The 25,246-nt window shown below is 48.3% G+C and overlaps 1 long non-coding RNA gene across 1 annotated transcript; it reads left to right on the top strand.

The window, feature by feature from the left end:
- The first annotated feature begins 1,171 nt into the window (after window positions 1–1,171).
- LOC138267647 (uncharacterized) lies at window positions 1,172–10,680 on the top strand. The gene is made up of 3 exons (XR_011199837.1): window positions 1,172–1,237; window positions 5,324–5,386; window positions 10,611–10,680. It is a non-coding gene; the product is annotated as an uncharacterized lncRNA (long non-coding RNA).
- Window positions 10,681–25,246: the final 14,566 nt, after the last annotated feature.

The raw sequence follows: 25,246 nt of genomic DNA, 5'->3' as shown, positions 1-25,246 counted from the left end.
TAACTCCTACTTTTTTGCTTTTGTCCCCATCATTGTCTTCCTACCCTTTCAGTGCATCACCATCTCCTGGACTTTATCTCTACCTCTGTCTTTCCCGTATCTACCTCTCACCCATCACGTTCCCCATTCTTATGTCTTCTTTCCTTCCCATCTCTTGTTCCCTGCCACAGCATTACACTTTTTAGGCCCCGATTACGAGTTAGCCGGAATTCTAAGTACAGATTAACAGCAGCTACAATTATCGTTACCAGTGCTATCTCTGCATGGAATTCCATGAGTTAGATGCCTTGGGATTAGGAATAATTTTGCAGACATGGAATTACCATGCAGAATTCAGTAGTTTTCCTTACTACTGGCATAACGCTCAATTTACCGCCCACTCTCAGGATGAGGTAAATGGATCCCTCCGGGGTGGGGGAGGATGGAGGGTGGCTGGGAGCAATCTTTCCAAAGAAAACCTTAGTACAGGATGAAGGATCGAGGTCAGGCTGCACTTGCAGCCAAAGCCTCATACGACTTTACTGCCAGGAATTACCAGACAAAATCGGGTTCGATGCTTGAGAAACACTGAACCAGGCAGTGACGGATTCTATACAGTAATTCCGCTCTGCCCAACTCCTAATCAGGGCCTAAGTCTTTTTCAAATACTCTTTTCCTTTCTCTTCCCTGCAGCCTGCCCTCTTCCTTCTCTATCCTTTCTCTCCTTTCTCTCACACCTTGCTACCCCCATCACCCCTGTCCTCCCCCGGGTTAACAAGCGCTGTGGTGCACAGCCAGGGGCAGGTATGCTCATTTGTGTGCCACCTGAGATTGTACATTTGGTCACAAAGAGCGGTGGTTGCTTTTTTGGAGGGTTCCCCATTACAGGAGCCATTTTCACAGCTTCGTTTCTCAGATCGTTTGCCGTTCCCAGATGGCAGATGAGAGAAGGTGCACGGTAAACTCCCATTTCCCACAGTTACTTGTGTACAGAAAAAAAACATCAACAGATGCGCCAGCTTTCCCGGGCATAAAGGCCCCATTGTACAAAAGCGGATTCTCCCAACACGTGAGGCCTGATGAATGCTCAGTCTGGTTACTGAAGCATCGCTGTTGAGAGTCACCCCCACTCCCGCTCGAGGCTACCGCCACCTCCTCCGCCGCTCCTCACCCCCAGTTCAGATCACAAGGCAGGCGTACTTCGTGAAAACTCGAAGGTGGTGGACTTCCTTGTATTTGCCGGTCACGTGTCTCGCAGGTAAGGAATACTGATAATGTTACACCACAAGCTAAGAAATATCTCGCCCCAGGCCACAGGGCGAAATGTGCTACTGTATTTTTTTAAAACATTTTGTTTTCTACAATTGGAAACCCAAATATGCCTACTTCAAACAGAAGTTCAAAATTATCTCTCTAAAATAAAATCTAAAATAAAATAAAACGAGTGAAGGGGCAGAAAAGACTCCATACATTCTGTTGTGCGAAAAAGGCTGCTTTATTGAAGACAGGTGCGCATCACGTATAACATCCTAGGCCTTTACATAACTGCACCTCACTATACAACAAATCACGTACTTCATTACCCTCCCCCCACAACATTCCTGCCCCCTTAACATACTTATCCTGCCAGTGCCTAACTGCTCCCTGGCCTTGAACTGTTGACCTTTCATTCCCCTGGCACTTAAGCTACCTCTATTAACATCTAACTACCTACATTAACAACAGTGTAACTTTTAATTTTTTGTTTAATCCAGGTGTAACTCTCCTGACACACTCCAATGTCTCCTGATATGACCTATGCAACAAACATATCTTAACCTATAACATGGCAACTCATTGGCCAACCGCCACGCACCGACTTCAAGCAACAATTGCTGAACACGAACCGATTCATTCCCCTGCACACCTGTAACCAACAAAGCAAGTCTCATGACTAAACTGTCAACTAGGAAGGAATTCGGGGGGAGGGCGGCAGGAGGGAAATATGGCTATATGGCTCAACTGATACGCCAAACCAATATGGCTCAACTAATACGCCAAACCACTCACAGCAATGAGACCTCACTTACTCGGGATTTAGCCCCTACAATATGCCCGAATTAGAACCGCTCCAAACGAAATGGATGAACTGAACCTATATTATCCAATGCATTGCTTGAAAATACTGTTTGAAAGTACTTTGGATGACAAAAAGGATCTTTTCTACTGCCCACAATAAGAGCTTTGAGAAAGGCAGAGGCTTCCAGGACGAAAAATGTGTCGGCTGCTATCTGAAACCTTTTTATAGAAGAACTTGGATCTACTAAGCAACAATTGCTGTATTTATCTATAGGACAAAATATTTTTGCTGCATTAAAAATCACCACTTTTGCATCAAGAAACCTTGTCTTTATACTTAGAATGGGTAGAACAGCCTACTTCTTTTTCATAGTAAGCCTTCAATCACGAGTAGAAATTGGTCCAAACTTTAATTGGTGACCCACCCCATATGACTAATATGGGTATTACGCACAGAAGGGCTGTATTGGACCTTGAACCATACCATTTAACATCTCAGTCCAAGTACAACCAGGTACATAGAGCAGTGGGGCAAACTCGATTCTGTACCCAGCCCACGCTCTATCGCAGCCGGCTTGACTTGTGACTTGATCCCGGTCCCGCGTGAACAGATAACCTCATATTGCGCTTTTTTGATGCTATTTTTACTAAGACTATGCATTTGCACAGCCACAGTTCTACTGATTGGGTTTTTTGTCGTTCTAGTATGATTTTCTCTATTAAAATGTAACCTAAGTTTCTAGAATGATGAGGGATTGTTTCTTGCTTTGTGTTTTTATTTTATTACTGTTTAAGAGCTGCATAAATACTTTACACATTGCCTCTGAGTTAAGCCTAACTGCTTTTGTGCCAAGCTACGAGAGGGCTTAGCACAGGTTAATTTAGTGACATTTCGTTGTTCACGCTCACAAAGATTGTGGTTGTTGTTTGAGAAGAGTTTCACACTGTAGGAAGTTGGCTCTGTATATACTATTTACAGGGTTCCCCTTAGAGGTAAGATAGTGGCAAAAGTAGATAATTCTAATGCTCTATTTTGTGGTAGTGTGGTCGAGCAGTAGGCTTATCACAGGGTAGTGTTAAGCATTTGTTGTACACACACAGGCAATTAATGAGGAACACACACTCAAAGACTTACTCCAGGCCAATAGGTTTTTATATTGAAAAATATATTTTCTTAGTTTATTTTAAGAACCACAGGTTCAAGATTTACAGTTAATACTTTAAATGTAAGGTACTTCACTTAGATACTTTAAGAACTTTGAATGAAAACAATATCATGTACAGTATTTGTAAAAATGGCAATAAGCTATTTTCAAAGTAGACACTGCAAAAATCAACAGTTCCAGGGGGAGGTAAGTAAAGGTTAGATTAAGAGGTAAGTAAAACACTTACAAGTCTCCATCCTGGGGCATAGGCAGCCCATCATCGGGGGTTCAAGGCAACCCCAAAAGTACCACACCAGCAGCTCAGGGCCGGTCAGGTGCAGAGGTCAAAGAGGTGCCCAAAACACATAGGCACCTATGGAGAACAGGGGTGCTCGGGTTCCAGTCTTCCAGCAGGTAAGTACCTGCGTCCTCGGGGGGCAGACCATGGGGGTTTTGTGGAGCACTGGGGGGGACACAAGTAGGCACACAAAACACACCCTCAGCGGCACAGGGGCGGCCGGGTGCAGAGGTCAAAGAGGTGCCCAAAACACATAGGTACCTATGGAGAACGGAGTGCTCCGGTTCCAGTCTGCCAGCAGGTAAGTACCTGCGTCCTCGGGGGCAGACCAGGGGGTTTTTGTAGAGCACTGGGGGGGGGGACACTAGTAGGCACACATAACACACCCTCAGCGGCACAGGGGCAGCCGGGTGCAGTGTGCAAAGCAGGCATCGGGTTTTGTATAGGTTTCAATGGAGGGACCCGGGGGTCACTCTAGCAATGCAGGCAGGCACAGGGGGAGCTTCTCGGGACAGCCACCACCTGGGCAAGGCAGAGGGACGCCTGGGGGTCACTCCTGCGCTGAGGTTCGGTTCCTTCAGCTCTTGGGGGCTGCGGGTGCAGTGTTGGTTCCAGGCTTCGGGTCCCTTGTTACAGGCAGTCGCGGTCTGGGGGAGCCTCTGGATTCTCTCTGCAGGCGTCGCTGTGGGGGGTCAAGGGGGTCGTCTCTGGTTACTCACGGGCTCGCAGTTGCCGGGGAGTCCTCCCTGAGGTGTTGGTTTTCTGCAGGTCGAGCCGGGGGCGTTGGGTGCAGAGTGTAGAGTCTCACGCTTCCGGAGGGAAACGTGAAGTCCTTGGAAGTTGCTTCTTTGTTGCAAAGAAGTAGATGGTTTTGAACAGGGCCGCTGTTCACAGCAGTTTCTTGGTCCTGTAGTCCAGGGCAGTCCTCTGAAGCTTCAGAGGTCGCTGGCCCCTGTTTGCTCTTGTGGTAGGGCCTGGTAAATGCTGCAGGAGGTGGTTGCCTCGGCTGGTACTGTGTTCTGGAAGGCTGAAATGTGGAGAAATAGGATGGGTACCTATATTGTTGGTACCCCCACAAAATGAAGGTTGACCTCTGCCCCTGGCACCCTGAAAGGGCAATTTTCTGTATTGCAGAGTGCCTAAAGATTTTGCAGTTTCCGTATCCGACTTGATGGTTTGAAGGGCGTCGTCGACGTGCTTGCCAAATAGAGCTTCTCCGTTGTATGGAAGATCTAGAATGTTAGTCTGTACTTCTGGATGAAAGTTGGTGGCTTTGAGCCAACCTTGACGCCTCAATACAGCTGAACCCGCAAACAATCTGAAACCCACTGCCGCTATATCCAGTGCACAGTCGATGATCTCAGCTGAAGATCGCTGGCCCTCTACCAGAACTTTCCTAGCTTCTGTCTTGGAGGTGTCTGGAAGCTCTTCTAATGAATGGGAAATATCCGACCAGAGCTGTTGATCATATCTGCCTAGCAGAGCAAGGGAGTTGGCCACCCTTACCACAATAGCGGACATGGAGGAGAAACGCTTGCCAATGTTATCTAAGCGCCTCCCTTCCTTATCTGGCAGTGATGTCAATGGTGTAGAGGGGTTCTGTAGGCGATGGGTGCGGTGTAGGGGTGATAGAGGACACAAACACTGAGGTTAACTACCCTTTTCAGGGGTTTACGTGCTTTTTATTGTTCTTGGCGGCAGTAAAAGGGGGAAAGAATAACTCAGAACAGTCTGTGAGTAACCGGTGGTTCTGGGTTCTCTTTTCCTTTTCTTCTCTCCCTGCTCTGGTCTCTATCCGTCTCTGGTGGGTTGCTTATTTCTTCCCTTTCCTTTTTCCTTCCAGGTGGCGCGTTCCGGTATCCTGGCGGCAGGTTTCCTCGGAAGAACAAAAACAAGGTGGCAGCCGGTAAGTGGGGAGGGTAAGCACGGTTTTGGTTCTGTGTGGGGGTATGGGAGAGGAGGTGAAATACGAAAGGGGGGGGGGGGGAAGTGACGGAGGGGTTACTCTATCCTTTTTAGTGGGGAGGTGAGTGGGTTTCTTTCCTAGTGCCAGCACAGTATACGTGGTTGTTAGGGTGCCCAGGGAACTTGTCCCGCCTCAGACGCTCCCCTTTTAGAGGTAGTCACCCTGTCTCCCTTCCTCCCCTTTCCTCCCCTTTCCAATCCTCCCCTCGCCTCCTACCCTTCCCCTTCCCTGGGTTCTGCTATGGCCCTTTACTAGGGCACGTACCTTGTCCAGCCACGACCCTCCTGGGCCGTGGCAGGCTGTCGCGTCCTCCGTCTCCTCTCGGGGTGGCTCTTCCGTCCTTTCTTCCCTCTCCCTTCCTGGGTATCCCGGGTTGACGCTTCTCTCCGTCTCCTCTCCGAGGTCTGGCTCTCCGTTTCTCTCCTTCTCGCGTTTTTCGGTCGTCTCTCCCTCCCGCTCCCTATTACGTCCTGAGGAGGAGTCCCGTCTCGTCCCGTTGTGCCCTTCTTCACTCTCGGCAACCCGGAACTCCGGGGCCGACTTCCGTCTCCTCCCCGATGCGTCTCCATGACGACGGGGTTGTAGATCCGGCGAGGCGTTCGAAGAGCGCCATGATTGGGATTCCTGCGGCGCTCTCCTACACACCCCTTCCCACGATCGGGACTGGTATAGGCCCGAGGAGTCAGGGCAGCGGGAGAGGAAGTCTGCGGGACATTGGCGAGCCCCAGGGATATGGCGGATCTGAAAAGTAAAGGGTTGCAGTTCAAGGAACCAGCGGAGTACTCTGGAATTGGTGTCCTTATGGGAAGCCAACCATGTCAAAGGCGCATGATCAGTGTAGAGGATGAATGGGCGTCCCAGGAGGTAATACTGCAAACATTCGATTGCCCATTTAATGGCTAAACATTCCTTCTCTATAGTGGGGTAGTTTGTTTCCCTAGGTAATAGCTTCCTACTGATGTAGACTATTGGGTGTTCATGTCCCTGGCGGTCAGGTTGAGCCAACACGGCCCCTAACCCGACATTGGATGCGTCCGTAAAAAGATGGAAGGGCCTGGCAAAATCGGGACAACGCAACACTGGTTCGGTTGTAAGGGCTTCCTTGAGCCACTGGAATCCCTGAAGTTGGGAGGGGGAAAAAGGAGGTAGGACCGTCGGGTATTGTTTTTTTAAGAGGTCCGTAAGGGGGGCTGTTATAGTAGAGTATTGAGGGATGAACCTTCGATAGTATCCAACTAGCCCCAGAAAGGAGCGAAGTTCCTTCTTTGTGGTAGGGAGGGGAATCTGTCGAATGGTGGCTACTTTATCCTTTTGGGGACTCAAGAGCCCATTCCCAATAACGTAACCTAGGTAGGCTATCTGGGTCTGACCTAGTACACATTTTTTTGGGTTGGCGGTAAGCCCGGCTGCGGATAGTGCGGAGAACACCTTATCCAGGTGAAGGAGGTGGGTAGACCAGGTAGAACTAAAAATAACAATATCATCAAGATATGCGGCTGTAAAATCATGGTAGGGTCTTAGTAGTTGATCCATTAGTCGTTGGAACGTTGCTGGGGCACCGTGAAGCCCGAAAGGGGGCACCGTGAAGCCCGAAAGGGAGCACCGTGAATTGATACAGGCCTGAAGGGGATACGAACGCCGTTTTTTCTTTGCCAGAGGGTGCTAAGGGGATCTGCCAATACCCCTTTGTCAGATCAATAGTAGTCATATATCGGGCCTGCCCAATCTTCTCCAAGACTTCATCTACCCGAGGAATGGGGTATGTATCAAAAAGGGATATCTCATTGAGCTTCCGGAAGTCAATGCAGAAGCGGATAGAGCCATCCGGCTTCGGCACTATGACAATCGGAGAACACCACGGGCTGGTAGATGTTTCAATAACTCCTAAACGCAACATTTTATCGACTTCTTCTTCTATGAGGGTTTTCCTTGCCTCGGGAATTTGATAAGGTCGTTGGCGTACTACTTTTCCTTCCGGGGTTCTAATGTGATGCTGGACCAGTGATGTTTTCCCCGGTATTTCAGAAAAAAAATAGGCATGACGGTGGACTAACTCCGTCATTTGTCGGGTCTCTATCTCGGAAAGGGACTCATTGATTTTGGGGAGCTGTTGAGGGTCATACAGTGAGGTGGGGCACAATTCCAACCCTAAAGGTTGAGTCGGCGTGATCAGACATCCCCTCGCTAATGCTAAGCTATCACTTGCGGGTTCTTCCCATTTCTTTAATAGGTTAATGTGGTAAATCTGGGTTCGCCTCAGATTATTTCTTAATTCTAATAAATAAGTAACGGGGGTAACTCTTTTTAAGATTTTGTATGGTCCCTGCCATTTGGCAATTAATTTGTGCTCTGAGGTGGGCCTGAGGATTAACACCTTGTCATTGGGTTGTAAGATCCTGAGTTTGGTACCCTGGTCATAGTAAGTTTTTTGGTTATTTTGGGCTTCTGTTAGATGCTGCCTTACGTCCTCCCATACTGATTGGAGTTGGGTTTTTAGCTTATGGACATAGTCTAGGATAGGACGTTCTTCGTTCTCCTCCTCCTCCCAGAGTTCCACTGCCATATCTAGAAGGTTTCTTGGTTGCCTCCCAAATACAAGTTCAAACGGGCTATGCCCAGTAGAGGATTGCTCATGTGTCCTTATCGCGTACAATACTAGGGGAAGCTTCTGATCCCAGTCCTTACCTGTCTCATTCACCACTTTCCTTAAAAGGGTTTTTATGGTGCGATTATACCGTTCGACCAATCCATCCGTTTGGGGATGGTAGACAGATGTTTTTATCTGTTGAACCCCTAGGGATGTACAGATTTGTTTCATTAGTCCTGAGATGAATGGGGTCCCCTGGTCCGTAAGGACTTCTTCGGGGAATCCCACCCGGGAAAAGAAAGATATCATAGCTTGTGCTACGTTTTTCGTAGTGGTGCTGGAAAGGGGAATGGCCTCGGGGTACCTACTTGCGTAGTCTACGAGCACGAGAATGTGGGTATGCCCTTTACTAGACGGTAAAAGAGGACCAACTATGTCCATACCGACCCGTTTGAATGGTATATCAATCAGAGGTAGGGGTCGCAACGGTGCTTTACGGAGGGTTCCTGGCTCCACAAGTTGGCACTTAGGACATTGAGCACAGTATCTTCTGATATGGGCATATACTCCCGGCCAGTAAAACCGCCTGAGTAAGTATTCTTCCGTTTTCTCCCTACCACAATGTCCTCCCCCTGGTTGGTTGTGGGCTAGGAAGAGTACCTGGGTTCGGTAAGATTCGGGAACGACGAGCTGTCTTTTCTCCTCATTTGTTTTGGTGGTGACCCTATATAACAGATCTTTTGAGGTCAAGAAGTAAGGACCTACCTCTCCAGTTGAGGCGGTTTTAGCATTTTTCCAAGCATGTTTTAAGGTGGGATCCTCGTGCTGACTCATCCTAAACGATGTGGGGGCTGCGTCTAGGAGGGCCATGACTCCTTCTTTGTGTTGTTGGTCCTGTTGCCAGGCGTATCTCTGTTTCTCCGTTCTCCTCTCCTTTCGTGTTAACTTCCGTCTAGTGGGATGACTAGGTATAGCATCATCTCGGAATGGCGCGTCACCCCACCAGTTGTCCACTGGGTTCTTCTGTCTGGTCCTGTCTAAAAGGTCGTCGAACCTTTGATAGTCCGTTCCTATTACACATTCCTCTATTAGGTTGTCCATGAGCCCCACAGGCAGACTGTCTATATGTTCGTCCCAGCCTATGGCTATGTTGAGAAGCGGATACTGGGCTCGGTCTCCATGGACACAGCATATCGTAACCCATTGGTCCTCAGGGGGTGGTATCTGGTGAATCAGACTACGTCGGACTACTGACTGACTACACCCGGAGTCAATTAAGGCCATAACAAGTTTTCCGTTGATCATCAGGGGGTATTTAAAGGACACGCCACTCTTTCCTAGGCATAAGACTCTGCCTCTAGTCATGCCTATCTCCATTGGCTCTATACCCTCCTGCTTTCTGGGACATCCACGGGCGATATGGCCCCACTCCCCACAGTTGAAACATTGGGGCTGCTGCATTGGGCTTCTCTCCGGGTTCCTAGGTAGGCCGGTCTCTTCGGTTGCTCGTCGTGTGTGGAATTGAGGAGGGGTTATTGGTGATTTCCCCATGGGGCGGACGGGTTGTGGTTTACCCTCTCCCGATCTGTGATAAGCACAAGCTAGATCAACCGCTGTCTCAGTATCTATATTGGGGTGTTGTCGGATCCAGTGTCGGGTATGGGGCGGTAGGGAATCTAGATACTGCTCCAGAATAATCGCCTTAATTATGTCCTCACGTTCCGTTCCTAGTGGTCCCAGCCACTTCAACCCTAGATCCTTCACCCGGTAATAGTATGTCCGAGGGTCTTCATGGGGTCCCCATCTTACTTTCCGGAATCTAGTTCTATAGTATTCGACGTCATGTCCGACTCGTTCCAAAATACTCTTCTTTATTTCGGCATACGGGGTGACACCTCCTGGGTTTGCGGCCTGATAAGCGGATTGGAGGGTTCCTGTCAGGAGGGGAGCTACATACTGACCCCACCTCTCTTCCGGCCATTGAGCACTGGAAGCGACTCTCTCAAAGTTCGTAAAAAACGAGTCAGGGTCTTCTCCTTCTTGGTATTTTTGTAGGACGGAACTTGGCACATTAGGGTGCACCTTACTTGCAGCTATAGTGTTGGTCAGCTTTTGTATGGCAGTCTCATGAACTAGCTGATTACTGGCCATAATGGTGGCCTGGCTTTTCAATGCCGACTGTAGGGCCTCCCTATCCTCCTTGGCCTCTCGTTGCTGGGCTTCCCAGACTAGCTGGAGATGGCGCTGTCCTTCGGCCAACTGTTTAATCATTTCTTCAAGACTGGATTTGTCCTCCATTATCCCGTGTCCGTCCAATCCCACTTCTGACACCACTGTAGGCGATGGGTGCGGTGTAGGGGTGATAGAGGACACAAACACTGAGGTTAACTACCCTTTTCAGGGGTTTACGTGCTTTTTATTGTTCTTGGCGGCAGTAAAAGGGGGAAAGAATAACTCAGAACAGTCTGTGAGTAACCGGTGGTTCTGGGTTCTCTTTTCCTTTTCTTCTCTCCCTGCTCTGGTCTCTATCCGTCTCAGGTGGGTTGCTTATTTCTTCCCTTTCCTTTTTCCTTCCAGGTGGCGCGTTCCGGTATCCTGGCGGCAGGTTTCCTCGGAAGAACAAAAACAAGGTGGCAGCCGGTAAGTGGGGAGGGTAAGCACGGTTTTGGTTCTGTGTGGGGGTATGGGAGAGGAGGTGAAATACGAAAGGGGGGGGGGGAAGTGACGGAGGGGTTACTCTATCCTTTTTAGTGGGGAGGTGAGTGGGTTTCTTTCCTAGTGCCAGCACAGTATACGTGGTTGTTAGGGTGCCCAGGGAACTTGTCCCGCCTCAGACGCTCCCCTTTTAGAGGTAGTCACCCTGTCTCCCTTCCTCCCCTTTCCTCCCCTTTCCAATCCTCCCCTCGCCTCCTACCCTTCCCCTTCCCTGGGTTCTGCTATGGCCCTTTACTAGGGCACGTACCTTGTCCAGCCACGACCCTCCTGGGCCGTGGCAGGCTGTCGCGTCCTCCGTCTCCTCTCGGGGTGGCTCTTCCGTCCTTTCTTCCCTCTCCCTTCCTGGGTATCCCGGGTTGACGCTTCTCTCCGTCTCCTCTCCGAGGTCTGGCTCTCCGTTTCTCTCCTTCTCGCGTTTTTCGGTCGTCTCTCCCTCCCGCTCCGTATTACGTCCTGAGGAGGAGTCCCGTCTCGTCCCGTTGTGCCCTTCTTCACTCTCGGCAACCCGGAACTCCGGGGCCGACTTCCGTCTCCTGCCCGATGCGTCTCCATGACGACGGGGTTGTAGATCCGGCGAGGCGTTCGAAGAGCGCCATGATTGGGATTCCTGCGGCGCTCTCCTACAGGTTCCTGGAGTGACGTTGGGCGGCTTGCGATATCACGGAGTCTGGCTTCGGATGTCCTGAGAGGCAAGCCGGAGCATCCTCCGTTGGTTTATATTTCTTATCCAATCTCGGCAGAACCGCAGGGACCGTTGCCAGATTCTGCATAATTTTCAGGCCCTGGCTCCAAACATGGTCTATGATGGGTATAGTTCTGACCATTTTCCTGTGGGACTCTTTAGAGTCATATAGGAAGCAGTCCTGCTGAGATGCGGGCATTGGAAGATCGAACCACGTGGGGGGACGGTCAAGCAGGTTATGGAAGCCACCTATATCTTCAGGTGGGGACTAAACCATTGGGCGCTGTAGGAGAAGCAGGAGCTGGTCTAATGTAATCATCCCACTCATCATTATCAGGCTGTGTCTCACCTTTCTCCGCATCCTCATCGGGTGATACCGGATGTCTTGGTGTGGAAAGAACAGACTGCTGTGACCTTGGCTGAGGTGCATGATGCAGCTGCTGCAAGTGCGGATTTACAGGCGGAAGTATCAGCTGTTGCACCGATGAAGGCTTAGCTGGAAAACGTTCATGATAGTCCGCCAACATTGCTTGTAAGTCAGAAACAAGCCCAGGGGTAAGACCGACCAGTGCCGGCTGCTCATAATAGCCTTGTGTATAGTATGAAGCATCATCATCATCCGAGTATTCTTGGCACTTAATCCTTAACTGGGAAGGGCTGCTGGCCACTCCAAAAATACCCTCCTCATCCAAATCATCTTCATGTAAGAGATGTGAGGGTAAAAGGCTGGAAACCTTGCTAGGAGATGTAACTGAGGGCATTAGGTGATACTTTTTCACCCTCCTGTGAGCATCCTGGTCCCCTGAAGAAAACAGAGGCAAGGAACATGGCCTCTGAACCTTTACTGCAGACTTCGTCCTCAAAAGTGGTGGCATCGACGGTGGTATCGTCGACGAGAGCATCGCTGTATCGATTGTCGTCGATGGTGGAAACATCGATAGCAGAGACGTCGTCGAGGTTCGGAGTGTCGTCGACGCTGCTGTGACAGTTGTTGCTCTGTCGACGAAGCCGTTGTTGGTGGAAGCAGCGTCGACGAGGCCGTTGACAGTGGAAACAGCGTTGACGAAGCCGTCGCCGGTGCTGTCGTCGATGAGAGCATCAACTGTATCAAAGACGACAGTGAAGCTATAGGACGTGCTGTCGATTAATATATCGTCGACGAAGAGCCGGATGTCGCTATAGAAACACACAGTGTGGTGACGGTGGCAGTCATCATCAGACATGAGCCATCGATGGCGCCATCATCGACGATGATCCTGTCGACGGTGCAGAAGTTGGTTTTGTGAAGGTATGCTTTACCTTGAATGTGGTGTCGACGGCTCAGAAACAGGCTTCTTTTTGGACTTTAAGTCAGAAGCTTTAGTCTTCATCTTTGAAGGGCTACCATTCTTTGAGGATGCCTCAGCAGATTTTTTACCAATTCTTCTTGGTTTTTCCTCTGAAGAAACTTCAGATTGTCGTTTGACAGGTGTTTTCACCACAGAAACAGAAGAAGAAGCACTGTCCTCATCAGAGACAGGGTTGTCTCTGGATTTCAACTTCTGTAGCCAGATGAGAAGACAGCCCTCTCTATCTTTAAGAGTCTTAGTAGAAAATGTTCTATGTACCTTGCAGTCCCTAGGTTTATGGCTAGGATAGAGACAATATATACAGTCCTTCTGCTGATAATCAACATGCAGCCTTTTCTTCAAGCAGGTAGTACAGGCGCTAAAAAGCCATTTTTTAGGTATCTCTGACATGGTAGTCAGTTTGAACCACCTTGAATTATTCCTGAAGAGAAAAAATATCCAAATCCACTCAGATAGGATTTCCGAGAAAAATAACTGAGCAGAGCCAAGAGGAGACTCCTTAGCACAACGTGTGGTTGAAAATCTGAGGGAAATCAGTTCCTCACAGGAGGGTTCTAGAGGGTGGTGAGAGCTGATTGGATGTCTCTTAAGTTTGGTCCTTTTTTTATAAAATGACTATGATATGTTACTAAATTAAGAGGCCTAGTGCCTCTGAGCTTTGTATGCAACTGAATATGGTTTTTGTATTACACGGGGACTCCCATCTCGACGACGGGGAATGATTCAAGTATGTGAATCTATGAAGGTTCCAATACTGGAGTAAATTGGCATTTTAACCAGTCTGCATTAATCAAGTTCATATTTACACCTTGCTCTGCTTGGGGTAACTAGATAACACATGTTTTAGACAATGTCCCTAATAGCTGTGATCAGGCCCAAGCCTAGAAATGGTGTTTAGCACATTGTAAGGCACAGATAATGCAGAACATTTAGTAGGACTATTTGCAGGTTAAAGGAAACCGGAATACACATAATGTTGTTGCATGTTTTTTTGACAGTCGCACAGAATCTCAGTAGGAATTGGTAGCTCCATACAGTATACAACAACCCCCTTTCCTCTGGTCTGCATCTAAGAAATGTAGGTGAGGAGTCCTGTTTAACATGCTAGACCTTAACTCTGGTATAGTATACTAGCATAGGTACTTCAACTGTACGAGACGCATAAGTTACTTACCTGTAAATCCTAGTTCTCTTCCAGGGGTATCCTCATCAAAGTCATAAACATTGAATATTCCCGCCCTCGTACAGGGATCCCGGAGCATATATAAAAACACACATGTATAAGTAAGAAATATATATGAAAAAAAACTATTTTTTAGTAGATAATTTCCATACCAGAATCATGTATACATGTGTATAATAGCAATCCAGACTATGTTGATAAACAGGCTAAAATGCTTTATTTCTATGGAGTTTTTTTTTTTTAACACTCTCCCTTATAATTACAAGAAAACTTTCTGAAGCCCAATTGGAGGGCACAGAAAAAATACCAGCAACACATGTGAAAAGAGAAAAAAACTACATTGAAAACAAAAGAGCATTATTAGCCAATAGGCTGCATGCAAGTTAATACAGCAGAACCACAAAATTTGGCACCGTGCCTTTAAGACCCTGAGCACCTCCAGTATCCCACCATGCCTCAGGGGTGAAGGAGAGGTGACAGTTGGTTCACAGTTAGGTCAGTACTTTTTTTACGGTGACAAAGAATCCAACAGATTACATAGATGGTCTGTACTGCATTTCTAGGTGACTTGCGTCCGGGGAGGAGGGTGGGTTGTTTATGACTTCGATGAGGATACCCCTGGAAGAGAACTAGGATTTACAGGTAAGTAACTTATCCTTCTCTTCCAGGGGATCCTCATCAATAGTCATAAACACTGAATAGATTAGCAAGCCCATCCCTTATCTCTGCGGACTGTCTAATAGAATTGCAGGAAAAAGACATACACTATGCAAACAAATTTCTCAGAGTCGCTTGACCAACTTGAGCGTCTGCTTTGGCATCTGAATCTAAACAGTAATGCCTAGTAAACGTATGTACAGATCTCCATGTAGCGGCCTTGCAGATCTCCGAGATTGGAACATTGTTAAGGAGGGCAGCAGTAGCCGCTTTTACTCTTGTCGAATGAGCCTTAGGCCTAGCCAATAACTGTTTGTTAGCCAATTGATATGCAGTTACAATACATGAGACTATCCATCTAGAAATAGTTAGTTTTGAGGCCGCATCGCCTGTTCTCAAATGTCCATAATTTACAAACAGGTGGTAAGATCGTCTAATCAATTTAGTCTTATCCAGGTAAAATTTTAGCACTCTTTTCAGATCCAGGGAGTGCAAGGCTTTCTCCGCCGGAGTATTTGGATTGGGGAAAAAAGTTGGGAGTGATATAGTCTGATTGATGTGAAAATCCGACACCACCTTCGGTAAGAATGATGGATGAGTTCTTAGAACAACTCTATTCTCATGGAAAACCGTATACGGTTCCCTGGAGGACAAAGCCTGAATCTCACTGACCCTCCTAGCCAAAGTAATGGCTATGAGAAAAGCTGTCTTCCACGTAAGGTGTTTCAAAGAAGCTCTGTGAATAGGCTCAAAAGGAGGGTCCATGAGTTTAGACAACACTATGTTCAGCTCCCATGGAGGCGAGGGTTTTCGAATGGGTGGGAAAACCTTCTTTAAACCTTCTAAGAAATCCTTGACTACTGGCATGGTAAGGAAGGATTTCTGAGAAGGTGACTTACGATAAGCTGTAATGGCAGATAAATGTACCTTAATAGATGACAACTGCAGACCTGATTTTGCCAGAAGGAGCAGGTAAGATAATATGACCCCCTCCTGAGCCAGAATAGGATTCTGACCCTGTTGTCAACACCACATGTGGAATCTCTTCCACTTGAATGCGTAAGAGCGCCGCATGGAAGGCCTTCTGGACTCCTTTAAAATGTTCATGCATGCCTGCGAGAGCCCTAGATGCCCATACTGCAGGAATTCAGGAGCCATGCCGTCAAGCTCAGAGAGGGAAGGTTGGGGTGAAGAATCTTGCCTCCCAGCCTGCAAAGGAGATCCGGTCTGCACGGCAGCCTCTTGTGCGGTTAATCTGACAGCTTGAGAAGATCCGTGTACCAGACCTGTTGAGGCCATTGCAGGTCTATGAGAATCATTCTGGTGTTAGATCTGTAGAGTTTGTTTATCACCGCTGGTATCAGGGGAATCGGTGGAAAAGCGTAGAGAAATATCCCTGACCAGTCTATCAACAGGGCATTCCCTCGAGTCCCCAGACGGTAGAATCTGGACGCGAAGTCTAGGCATTTTTTGTTTACTTCGTCCGCAAACAGATCTAACGGAGGCTGACCCCATTAAACGAAGATGTCTGCGACGACCTCATCGTAAAGAACCCAGTCGTGGGCGTCCTCGAGGGTTCTGCTTAGGAAATCTGCCACCACGTTTTGCTGCCCTGAGAGGTGGATCGCTGTAAGAGACATTCCCCTCGCTGTGAGCCAGTGCCAAATGGTTTGAGACTCCCAAGACAGGGGCCGGGATCTCGTACCCCCTTGTTTGTTCAGATAATACATTGTCGTCATATTGCCCGTCTGCACCAGCAGAGACTTTCCCTGAATCGATGGTGCAAATGATTTGAGAGCCAGATGAAACGCTCTGAGCTCAAGCAGGTTGATAAAGTAAGTCTTCTCTTTGCTGGACCACAAGCCCTGAGCTTGAAGGGAACCCAGATGAGCTCCCCAGCCCTGTAGCGATGCATCCATTACCAGAGCGTCGGAAGGAATTGGTTGGTGAAACTGAACTCCTACTGACAGGTGATGTCTGCGCGTCCACCATTGCAATGATTGCCGCGCTCCTACAGGAAGAAGCATCCTGTCCTCCCATTGGCCTGTGTGTTGATTCCAGTTTTCCTCTAGAGCCTCTTGAAGAGGTCTCATATGCAATCTGGCATTCGGGACAATGAAAATGCAAGAGGCCATGAAACCCAACAGAGATGTCACCTGACGGGCCGTTGGCGTGGGGGAACCAAGAAGATCGTGACACTTCCTCCTTATTGATAATAGTCGTTCCTCCGAAGGATACACTTTTTCTAGCTCTGTATTCAGTATCGCCCCCATGTAGTGGAGGGTTTGAGTTGGGATGAGAGTGGACTTTTGGAAGTTGACTTGCAGAGCTAGAGAGCGGAAAACACTGAGAAAAATGTCTAGATGCTTTTTCGCCTGTTCCGGAGAGGAGGCTTTCAGTAGCCAATCGTTTAGGTATGGATAAATGAAGATTTTCTGCTTCCTTAAATGCGCCGCTACCGTTGCTACACACTTGGAGAATGCGCGAGGGGCAGATTTGAGGCCGAAAGGCAGCACCTTGAACTGATAGTGTTGAGAGGCTATCACAAACCGAAGGAATTTTCGATGTTTGGGTACAATCGGGATATGAAAATACGCATCCTGCAGATCTATGGAGCACATCCAGTCTCCTCGATGCAGCTGAGGGAAAATCTGATGAAGAGCCAGCATTCTGAATTTTTGTTTCCGTATGAATTTGTTGAGCAGCCTCAAGTCTAGAATAGGTCTGAAAACTACTTCCCAACCCTTTTTTGCTACTAGAAAATATCGGGAGCATACTCCTTTTCCCCTTTGGGCGGCTGGCACCTTTTCTATTGCTCTTTTCTGCAACAAGGCGCGAACCTCTTTGCGTAGTAAGTTCATGTGAGCAGGCCTCAACTTGGTTGGTGGCAAATGAGGTGGAGGTTGTCAGAAAAGAAGAGTGTATCCATTCTCTACAATGTTCAGCACCCATTTGTCTCTTGTTATGCCATGCCACTCGTGAGCGAACACTGTGATACTTCCCCCAACTGGAGTGGTGGACGGTATTAAGGGAAGTGAACCCTCATTGTTTTGCGGGGGTTTTGGTGGTAGACTGTTGAGGTCTGCTTGATCCTCGGTCTCTTGTGGCCTTGCGAGACTGGAAGAGAGGACGCCCTTGCTTCTGTTGCGGTCTCTGGGACCAATGAGAGGTTTGAACCCTCTGTTGGAACAGGGGCCTGTCGTACGGTCTGTACCTCCTTCTGAAGTCTTTCCTTCTTTCCAGACCAACTGCCCTCATTGCGTCTACCTCCGCCTTCATACGTGCCATCTCATCATCCGTGTGGGCTCCAAATAACGAGTTTCCGTTAAACGGAAGATTCATGATACGCTGTTGCACCTCCTGCTTTCACCCTGTGAGCCTCAGCCAGGAAGATCTTCTTGTGCAAACCCCATGCGCGTATCCATGTGCCGCCAAGTCCGTAATGTCTGCGGCTGCACTGATGATTTGATTGGCCACCAGACTCCCCTCTTGAAGGATCTCCTGGAAGTCCTGCCTGTCCTCCCTAGGCAGATTTTCCGCAAATCTGTTCAGAGAGTCCCAGAGGGATCGATCATATCTGCCTAGGAGTGCTGAGGCACTGGAGACCTTCATCATCGACGCCGCCGTGCCACACATCTTCCTACCCAGAGAGTCCAGATGTCTACTCTCCTTGTCTGGCGGAACCGTTGAGGATGACGCCACTGTATGCGTCTTGCGGGCTGCGGCTAATATGACTGAGTCTGGTGGTGGGTCAGCCCTGAAAAACAAAGGATCCTGATCAGGGGCCTTGTTCTTTTTCAAGATCCTAGCAGGAGCTGAACGGAGGTTTGCTTGCGTTAAAAAAGTCTCCATGGTCGGCTGGAGAAGACTAGGCACGAGTGCTAACAACTTCCTTGAAACCGTTCTGTGTTGCAAGGTTTCGAAGATCACTGATGAGGAAGTTGAAGGTTCCGGGACATCAATGTTAAGCTTTTGTGCTCCCCTGAGAAGCACCTCATTGAAAGTTGTTATATCATCCACCGGGGAAACTCTAGCTGGTGGAGAGTCTGTCAGAGTTGGAGAGTAACCTCTTATGGAATACCTTGACGATGTGGACCAAGAAGGGGTCCTTCTGTGATGGCGCGACCTTGACCTAGACCTCCTCTGAGAGAGTGACCTGCTCCGAGATCTTGTGGTAGTGCGTTGAGGCCTAGTGGTAGATTGGTGAGATGTAGAGCGAGCCCGCTCTGCATGCACCGTTGGCGATGGTGTCCTCAGAAGCGACGCTGATGGTGAGTACATGCGTGAGTACTGAGAGTCTGGAAAAGCCAGCGCCTTGTTAAGGCTCTCCAACCACCTAGGCGATAGGTTTATGGGCAAGATGTGCCCTGACGATGAGGCCCTTGACCGTCTGGACGATCCTCTCCTTATGGAGACCACTGGACTTGGTGGAGTGAGATTCTTGTGGGCCGATGGTTGCTGACGCTCTTCTCCTTGAGAGACAGGCAGTAGCGGTCTCGCCGTCGATCGGTGTACCGATGTCGAAGGAGACCCAGAATGTGTCGTAGGCTGCTCAGGTCTCGACGTCGAGCGCCTCGATGGCGACTGGTGGTCCCTTGCATGTGTGCGACTCAACGTCGTATGCTTTGTCATCGAGTGATGGGCCGCTGACGACGGAAGTCTCTGCTCTCCACGCTGCGCCGACCTCGACGTCGTCTTCCATGCCATCGAGGGTTGTAACGCCTTCGACGGCATATGAGCACGCCGGTGCTGGCTCGACATCGATCGGTGGGTTGCCGTCGATGGAGATCTGTCCCGATGAGGGAGATGAGCTTTCAACGTCGTATCCTTCGACGCCGGTCTGGTCGCCGTCGATGGCGATAAGCGATGATGCGACGGTGGCAGCGATGACGTAGACGGGGAACAAACAGGTACTTTCTTACCAGCTGACGTCGATCTAGCCTGTCGCTCATGAGAATGGCTTGTTCACTGCCTGGGAAGAGAAGAGGATGATGTTTTCTGCCTCTCATGAATCCCATGAAGTCTGATTTTCCCTCTGTCCTTCAGAGTCCTTTTAGAGATGTTTTTACAGTGCCTGCATGTATCAGGGCAGTGGCTCTGAGGCAAACACACAATGCAGAGAGAGTGTGGATCAGACTGGACCTTCTTCTTCCCACAGGAAGGGCACTTCACAAAAAGAGAAGGCATTTTCCAGGCAGGAAAAAAAAAATCCCTCACTCAGAAAAAGGTGAAAAACGTTGAGTGAAGGTAGAAAAAACAAGGTTTTTGAATATTTTTCTATGAAAAACTCAGAAAAACTGAGAGCTCAATGCTCCAGGATCCTCTCAGAAGAAGCCGGAAAAAGAACTGACCTAACTGTGAACCAACTGTCACCTCTCCTTCACCCCTGAGGCATGGTGGGATACTGGAGGTGCTCAGGGTCTTTAAGGCACGGTGCCAAATGTTGTTGTTCTGCTGTATTAACTTGCATGCAGCCTATTGGCTAATAATGCTCTGTTGTTTTCAATGTAGTTTTTTCTCTTTCACATGTGTTGCTGGTATTTTTTCTGTGCCCTCCAATTGGGCTTCAGAAAGTTTTCTTGTAATTATAAGGGAGAGTGATAAAAAAAAAAAAAAACTCCATAGAAATAAAGCATTTAAGCCTGTTTATCAACATAGTCTGCATTGCTATTATACACATGTATACATGATTCTGGTATGGAAATTATCTACTAAAAAATGTTATTTTTTCATATATATTTCATACTTATACATGTGTTTTTATATATGTGCTGGGATCCCCGCACGAGGGCGGGAATATTCAATGTTTATGACTATTGATGAGGATGCCCTGGAAGAGAAAAAATAATTTATGTACATTTTAAAAAACTGGTAAGAAGAGGTCCAACAGATAGCCATGCTCTTCAAAGGAGCTACAAGCAAGAGAAGTAGAGAGCTTTAAATCTAAATATGTCACAACCACTGGGCTCACTGCAGTACTTTGAGACAGAATCTTCCCCAGGGGCCCACAGTGATTGTAGCTTTTTTTCCTACCTGCACAGATGCAGTTTTCTCATCTGGTCAACGTCTTCCTTAAAGGGCACACTTCCTGCACCTGGCCTACAGTGATTTGACCTCTTTCCTCCAAGCACAAGCAGCACTTCCAGCAGAGTAAGGTCTCAAACTCCAGGCACAGGTCTTCATCAAAAGGTGGCTATGCTCTTGACTGCTCAATGTTTCTGTTTTTCTGAGGGATGCAGTCTAGCAATCTTCAAGCAGTCTTTAGCTTCTGTTGCTGGGTTTTGGCTAAGACTCTATTGCCAACATGGATGAGGAGCTGACTGTCAAAGACACCAGATTTGGAACTCAGAAATCACCTCTGCCACAATGCTGTGAGGAGGCTACACATTGATCACTGAGAGATTTGTGAAACCTTGAAGTTGGTTTTCTCGCCAGTATTTATCCTTTGCTGGCAGATGTGAATTCCAATATCCACTCTCTTTTGGGGTTATTTCCAGTTTTAGGGAGGCTAGAACCTATCACAAGAGCAGCTTCAGCCAAAGTCTATGGCTTGTATAATCAGCAGGGATCTGGAAGAAGGAGTGGAGTTGTGTGTGCCTTAACAGGAGGAGGGAAATAAAGGACGAAGGGGCAAGTGCAGTCTTTCCATTTAAAAAGGAAACACTCCCATACACTAACATCTGGGACTTCACTCACTTTAAAGGCCAGACTGTGGAACGCTCAAAGACTAACCTCAATCCAGAAGAGATACTAAGGGGTTCACCTCCATCTTGTCAGCCATTCACACACACAAGTCACACATTGAAATCCTGCCCCGATGGAGTAAATCACAACACACACCATCCATTTTCATTCTACTTCATATAGTCAGAGCAAACATGTATACTTTATACAAGGATGGAGCAAAGTTAATGTGAGAGGCGACAAGACAAACCCTTTATAAGTATTGTCCAGCACTATGAACAGTCTGTATCCATTCCCCCTGTGAGGGTGACAAGTGACTATAATCAATTCCTGCCACCACGCCAGTCTTTCTTGGCCTTATAGGAGAACAGCTGTCACTCTAAATGTGATGGTACACTTTCGATGGCATTCCTGACCACACAGCCATGTTCTGGGGTCACAACCTCTTTCAGAGTAGGTCCCAGTGAACACACACAGATTCATCTTCAGGGAGGCAAAAATAAAAAAATAAAACTACAGAGGCAATGCAGAACCTTCCTAGTAGTATAGCAAAGATCATAGGCATCTGCTCTCCAAAGCCACTTCTGTCACAACAGCATCGTTATACCTTGGTATTTTGTGCCAATTGTTGCTGATAAGCGCCTGGGCAAGGCCATCTCATTCACTCCCCCAAAACACACACATAAACACACACACCCACACATTCACCCACACATTTAAGTGCATATACACACACACATACCCAGACACACACCTGATTTTCTCCACATTCCCCGAATTTGCCAGTCAGTTTCATGATATATTCATTAGCTACCAGCTAACAAATATTTATTCTTCTTTGGCATAATAATGACATCGAAAATATTGTGATACCGAAAAACACTGTGGACACAAATATTGACTTTACATTATTAGTACTACAAAGATATCCAATACAAAACTATAGTGGAGTTAATTTTGTCATTACAAGTGAACAACAACAGCTCTGTGACCTTTGGTTTCTATCAGTGAATTGCCAAGGTTTTTTTTATTTCTATTTCCTAACTATAACATCCCTGTCACCTCAGTGAATTTCTACAGTACAGATTTCAGTACAGTAATATTTAGTTAACATGCGTTAATTCAACCGCCGCCACGCACAGCTGCGGAGAGTTTGCTGGCGAACCAGACCTGCAGCCAGGCCCTGCAGCCAACCCCGCTCAGGGAACAGCCTCTGGCTGTGCGTGGCAGGAGCTTGGCCATAGGATTTGGCCTGCGGCCAGGCCCTGCAACCAACCCCACACATGCAGCAAACCCCACACCCAATTGGCCTTCAGTATTGCACTGCAGGGGGTTGGCCACAGGGCCTGGCTGCCTCTTCAAGGCAGCCAATCTGGGAGTGGGGCACGCAGCCACCTCCCCAAGCCGATTTTGGCCCGGAGGACGCCCATTCCCTGAAACTCGCCACATTTGTTTTAGGGGAGGGGTTATTTAGCACCCCTCCCAGGGCCGCATTTGGCCCCAGGGACCCCATCCCTTGGGGCCCATTGATTAATTATTGAGGGAGGGGTCAAGCAGCCCCCCCCAGTTATTTTGAGCCCCAGGGACCCTATCTCCACGTGACATGCAACCCCCACCCCCGGCCAATTTCTGGCCCTGGGGATGCCATCTTCCAGGGCCTGGCCATATCAACATGGGGAAGGGAACACGCACCCATCTTCTGGCCAAAAGTTGCCATTCGAACCCCATCCTCCACGGTAGGGAATCAGATATAAAGTCCACTCCCAACGGGCAGTAGCATTTTTCATTTTTGGGAGCAGACTTAGGCCCTCATTAAGAGTTTGGTGGGCAGAAAAGGCTGCCCGCCAAACTCCCGTGGTCAGGTCACTGGCGGTGACCTTCCTGCAGGCCCCTATTATGGGTTTCCTGCTGGCCCAGCGGGAAACAGCCCACAACATTGATGCAGGCTCGTAATTGAACCGGCGGCAATGTTGTGGTGCGTAGGGTGCACAGCACCGTTCACGCTTTTCATTGTCTAGGCAGACGTGAAAAGCACTACGGGGCTGTCCATGGGGGTCCCTGCACTGCCAATACTAAGTGCCTGGGCAGTGCATGGGTCCCCGTGGGTCCCCCTGCACCCGGCCTCTGCCAGCTAAAAGCTGGTGGAGTGGCGAGTCATAATCCCCAGGGCACTGCTGCCCTGGCGGATTAGGACAGCAAGTCCCTCCAGTGTAGGGAAACTGGCAGTGCTGGCATTCTGACTGTGGCCAAACCGCCACGGTCATAATGTGGCGGTCTGACCACCGCCAACGTGGTCGGACCACCGCTTTGGCGGCAGTCAGACCCCCCGCCAAGCGTCTGGAGGTCCTAGCACCCTCAGACTCATAATGAGGGCCTTAGTGTCTGCTCTCACTTGACAGAAGATTTAAAATTGCTCCTGCCGAGCGAGGGCCAACATAGGTTTCACTGCTTGCATTAGTGCGGGCTGGGAAACCGCTGTGTTCCAGGGGTGGGCACCCTAGGACATAGCTGGAGCTGGCTCTGGTGTCCCAAGGGCCATCAATGGCTCAGGCGGGGGGCTGCGTGCCCCTCCCAATTGTTTGCACAGGTGGGCTTTGGGGAATGGGGTCTCTGGGGCAGAAAACACCCTGGGGAGAGGGGGACACGTGGACCCCCCTCCACCTTTTTAGGTCTTGCCTAGGCAGCGCATGCACTGTCTCTTTGAGACATTTTGTTATTTATTAGTGGTGTTGGAGCCCACCCATTAGTTACTACTGGTTCACTTCATACTCACTGTAATTTGCTACCTTTTTATTGGTCTGATACCCTAGGCTTCCCACCTTTTTTGTGGGTTTGTCCCTTGCCTGGAGCATGGGTGCATTACTTGTGTCCCTCCACTGTTTTTTCATTTAGGTGTTACTTTTTTCTTTCTGTTTCAGCACTCTTTCAGAGTGTGTCTTATTCAGCTAGCTCTATTGTGTCATGTACTTCTACGTACTCTGTGCCCATTTCTCCCTAATCCCTTCCTGGTCAGTGTTGTTTCCCCCACCGGCCGATACTCAGTTGGTATCCCATTCCTGTTTTTCCACATCCACTCACTTCCCCATCCCTATTCTGTTGCTGCCCATCCCTGCCTCTATCTTTTTGTTAATGTTGGCCGTTGCAGCTCTCACAACTACCGCTATGCAAGTTACACGTGAGGAGATTTATGTCATTACATATTATAAAGGCTTTAGTAGAGAACAGTGATGTCCTTTTAACAACGTGTATTAGTGCACTTCATGGACTGTTTAATGATGTGCTCCATCCACACCAAAGGCTGTGGTGTAACAGCCAGAGCTGCTGACTTTGTAGCCGGGGAATTAGGTTCCAGTCTCTGCATTGCCTCTCCATCTTGTGATTGTCAGGAAATCACTTAGGACCTGATTTAGATATTGGCGGACAAGTTACTCTGCCACAACAGTGAAGGATATCCCGTTTGCAAAAATCGAAATCCCATAGAATATAATGGGATTTAGATTTCGGGGGATGGGATATCTGTCACCGTTGTGACAAAGTAACTCGTCAGCCAATATCTAAATAAGGCCCTTATTCTCACTGTGCCTACAAAAAATTAATGTGTGCTTGTGTAGTGAAACTCACATTTACATAAAGCACTGCAATACCTTCCGGTCGAGTTTGCATTATAAAAACCTGCACAAAAAAATTATAAAAAATATGTGGAGTCTGGATTCACAGAGGGTCTTAACCCATTCTGTGTACTCCATAGACTTTCCAGTTGTACTCTGAAGGCATGATTTTGCAACTTGCGCTTCTTATAGGTGCATCTTTTGTTGTTTGTGCTCATAAAAATCATTGGTCATTGGGTAGTAGAGCGTTTTGTTTTCAGCACTACAGGTATGGAATGAAAAATCCAATTTTTGTGGCGTGCACAAACTGATAGCTAGCCAGAGGTGTCACACGT

The sequence above is a fragment of the Pleurodeles waltl genome, chromosome 12 (genome assembly GCF_031143425.1).
Source record: "Pleurodeles waltl isolate 20211129_DDA chromosome 12, aPleWal1.hap1.20221129, whole genome shotgun sequence".
NCBI classification, from domain to species: Eukaryota; Metazoa; Chordata; class Amphibia; order Caudata; family Salamandridae; genus Pleurodeles; species Pleurodeles waltl.
This window is presented reverse-complemented; position numbering and strand designations above follow the sequence as displayed.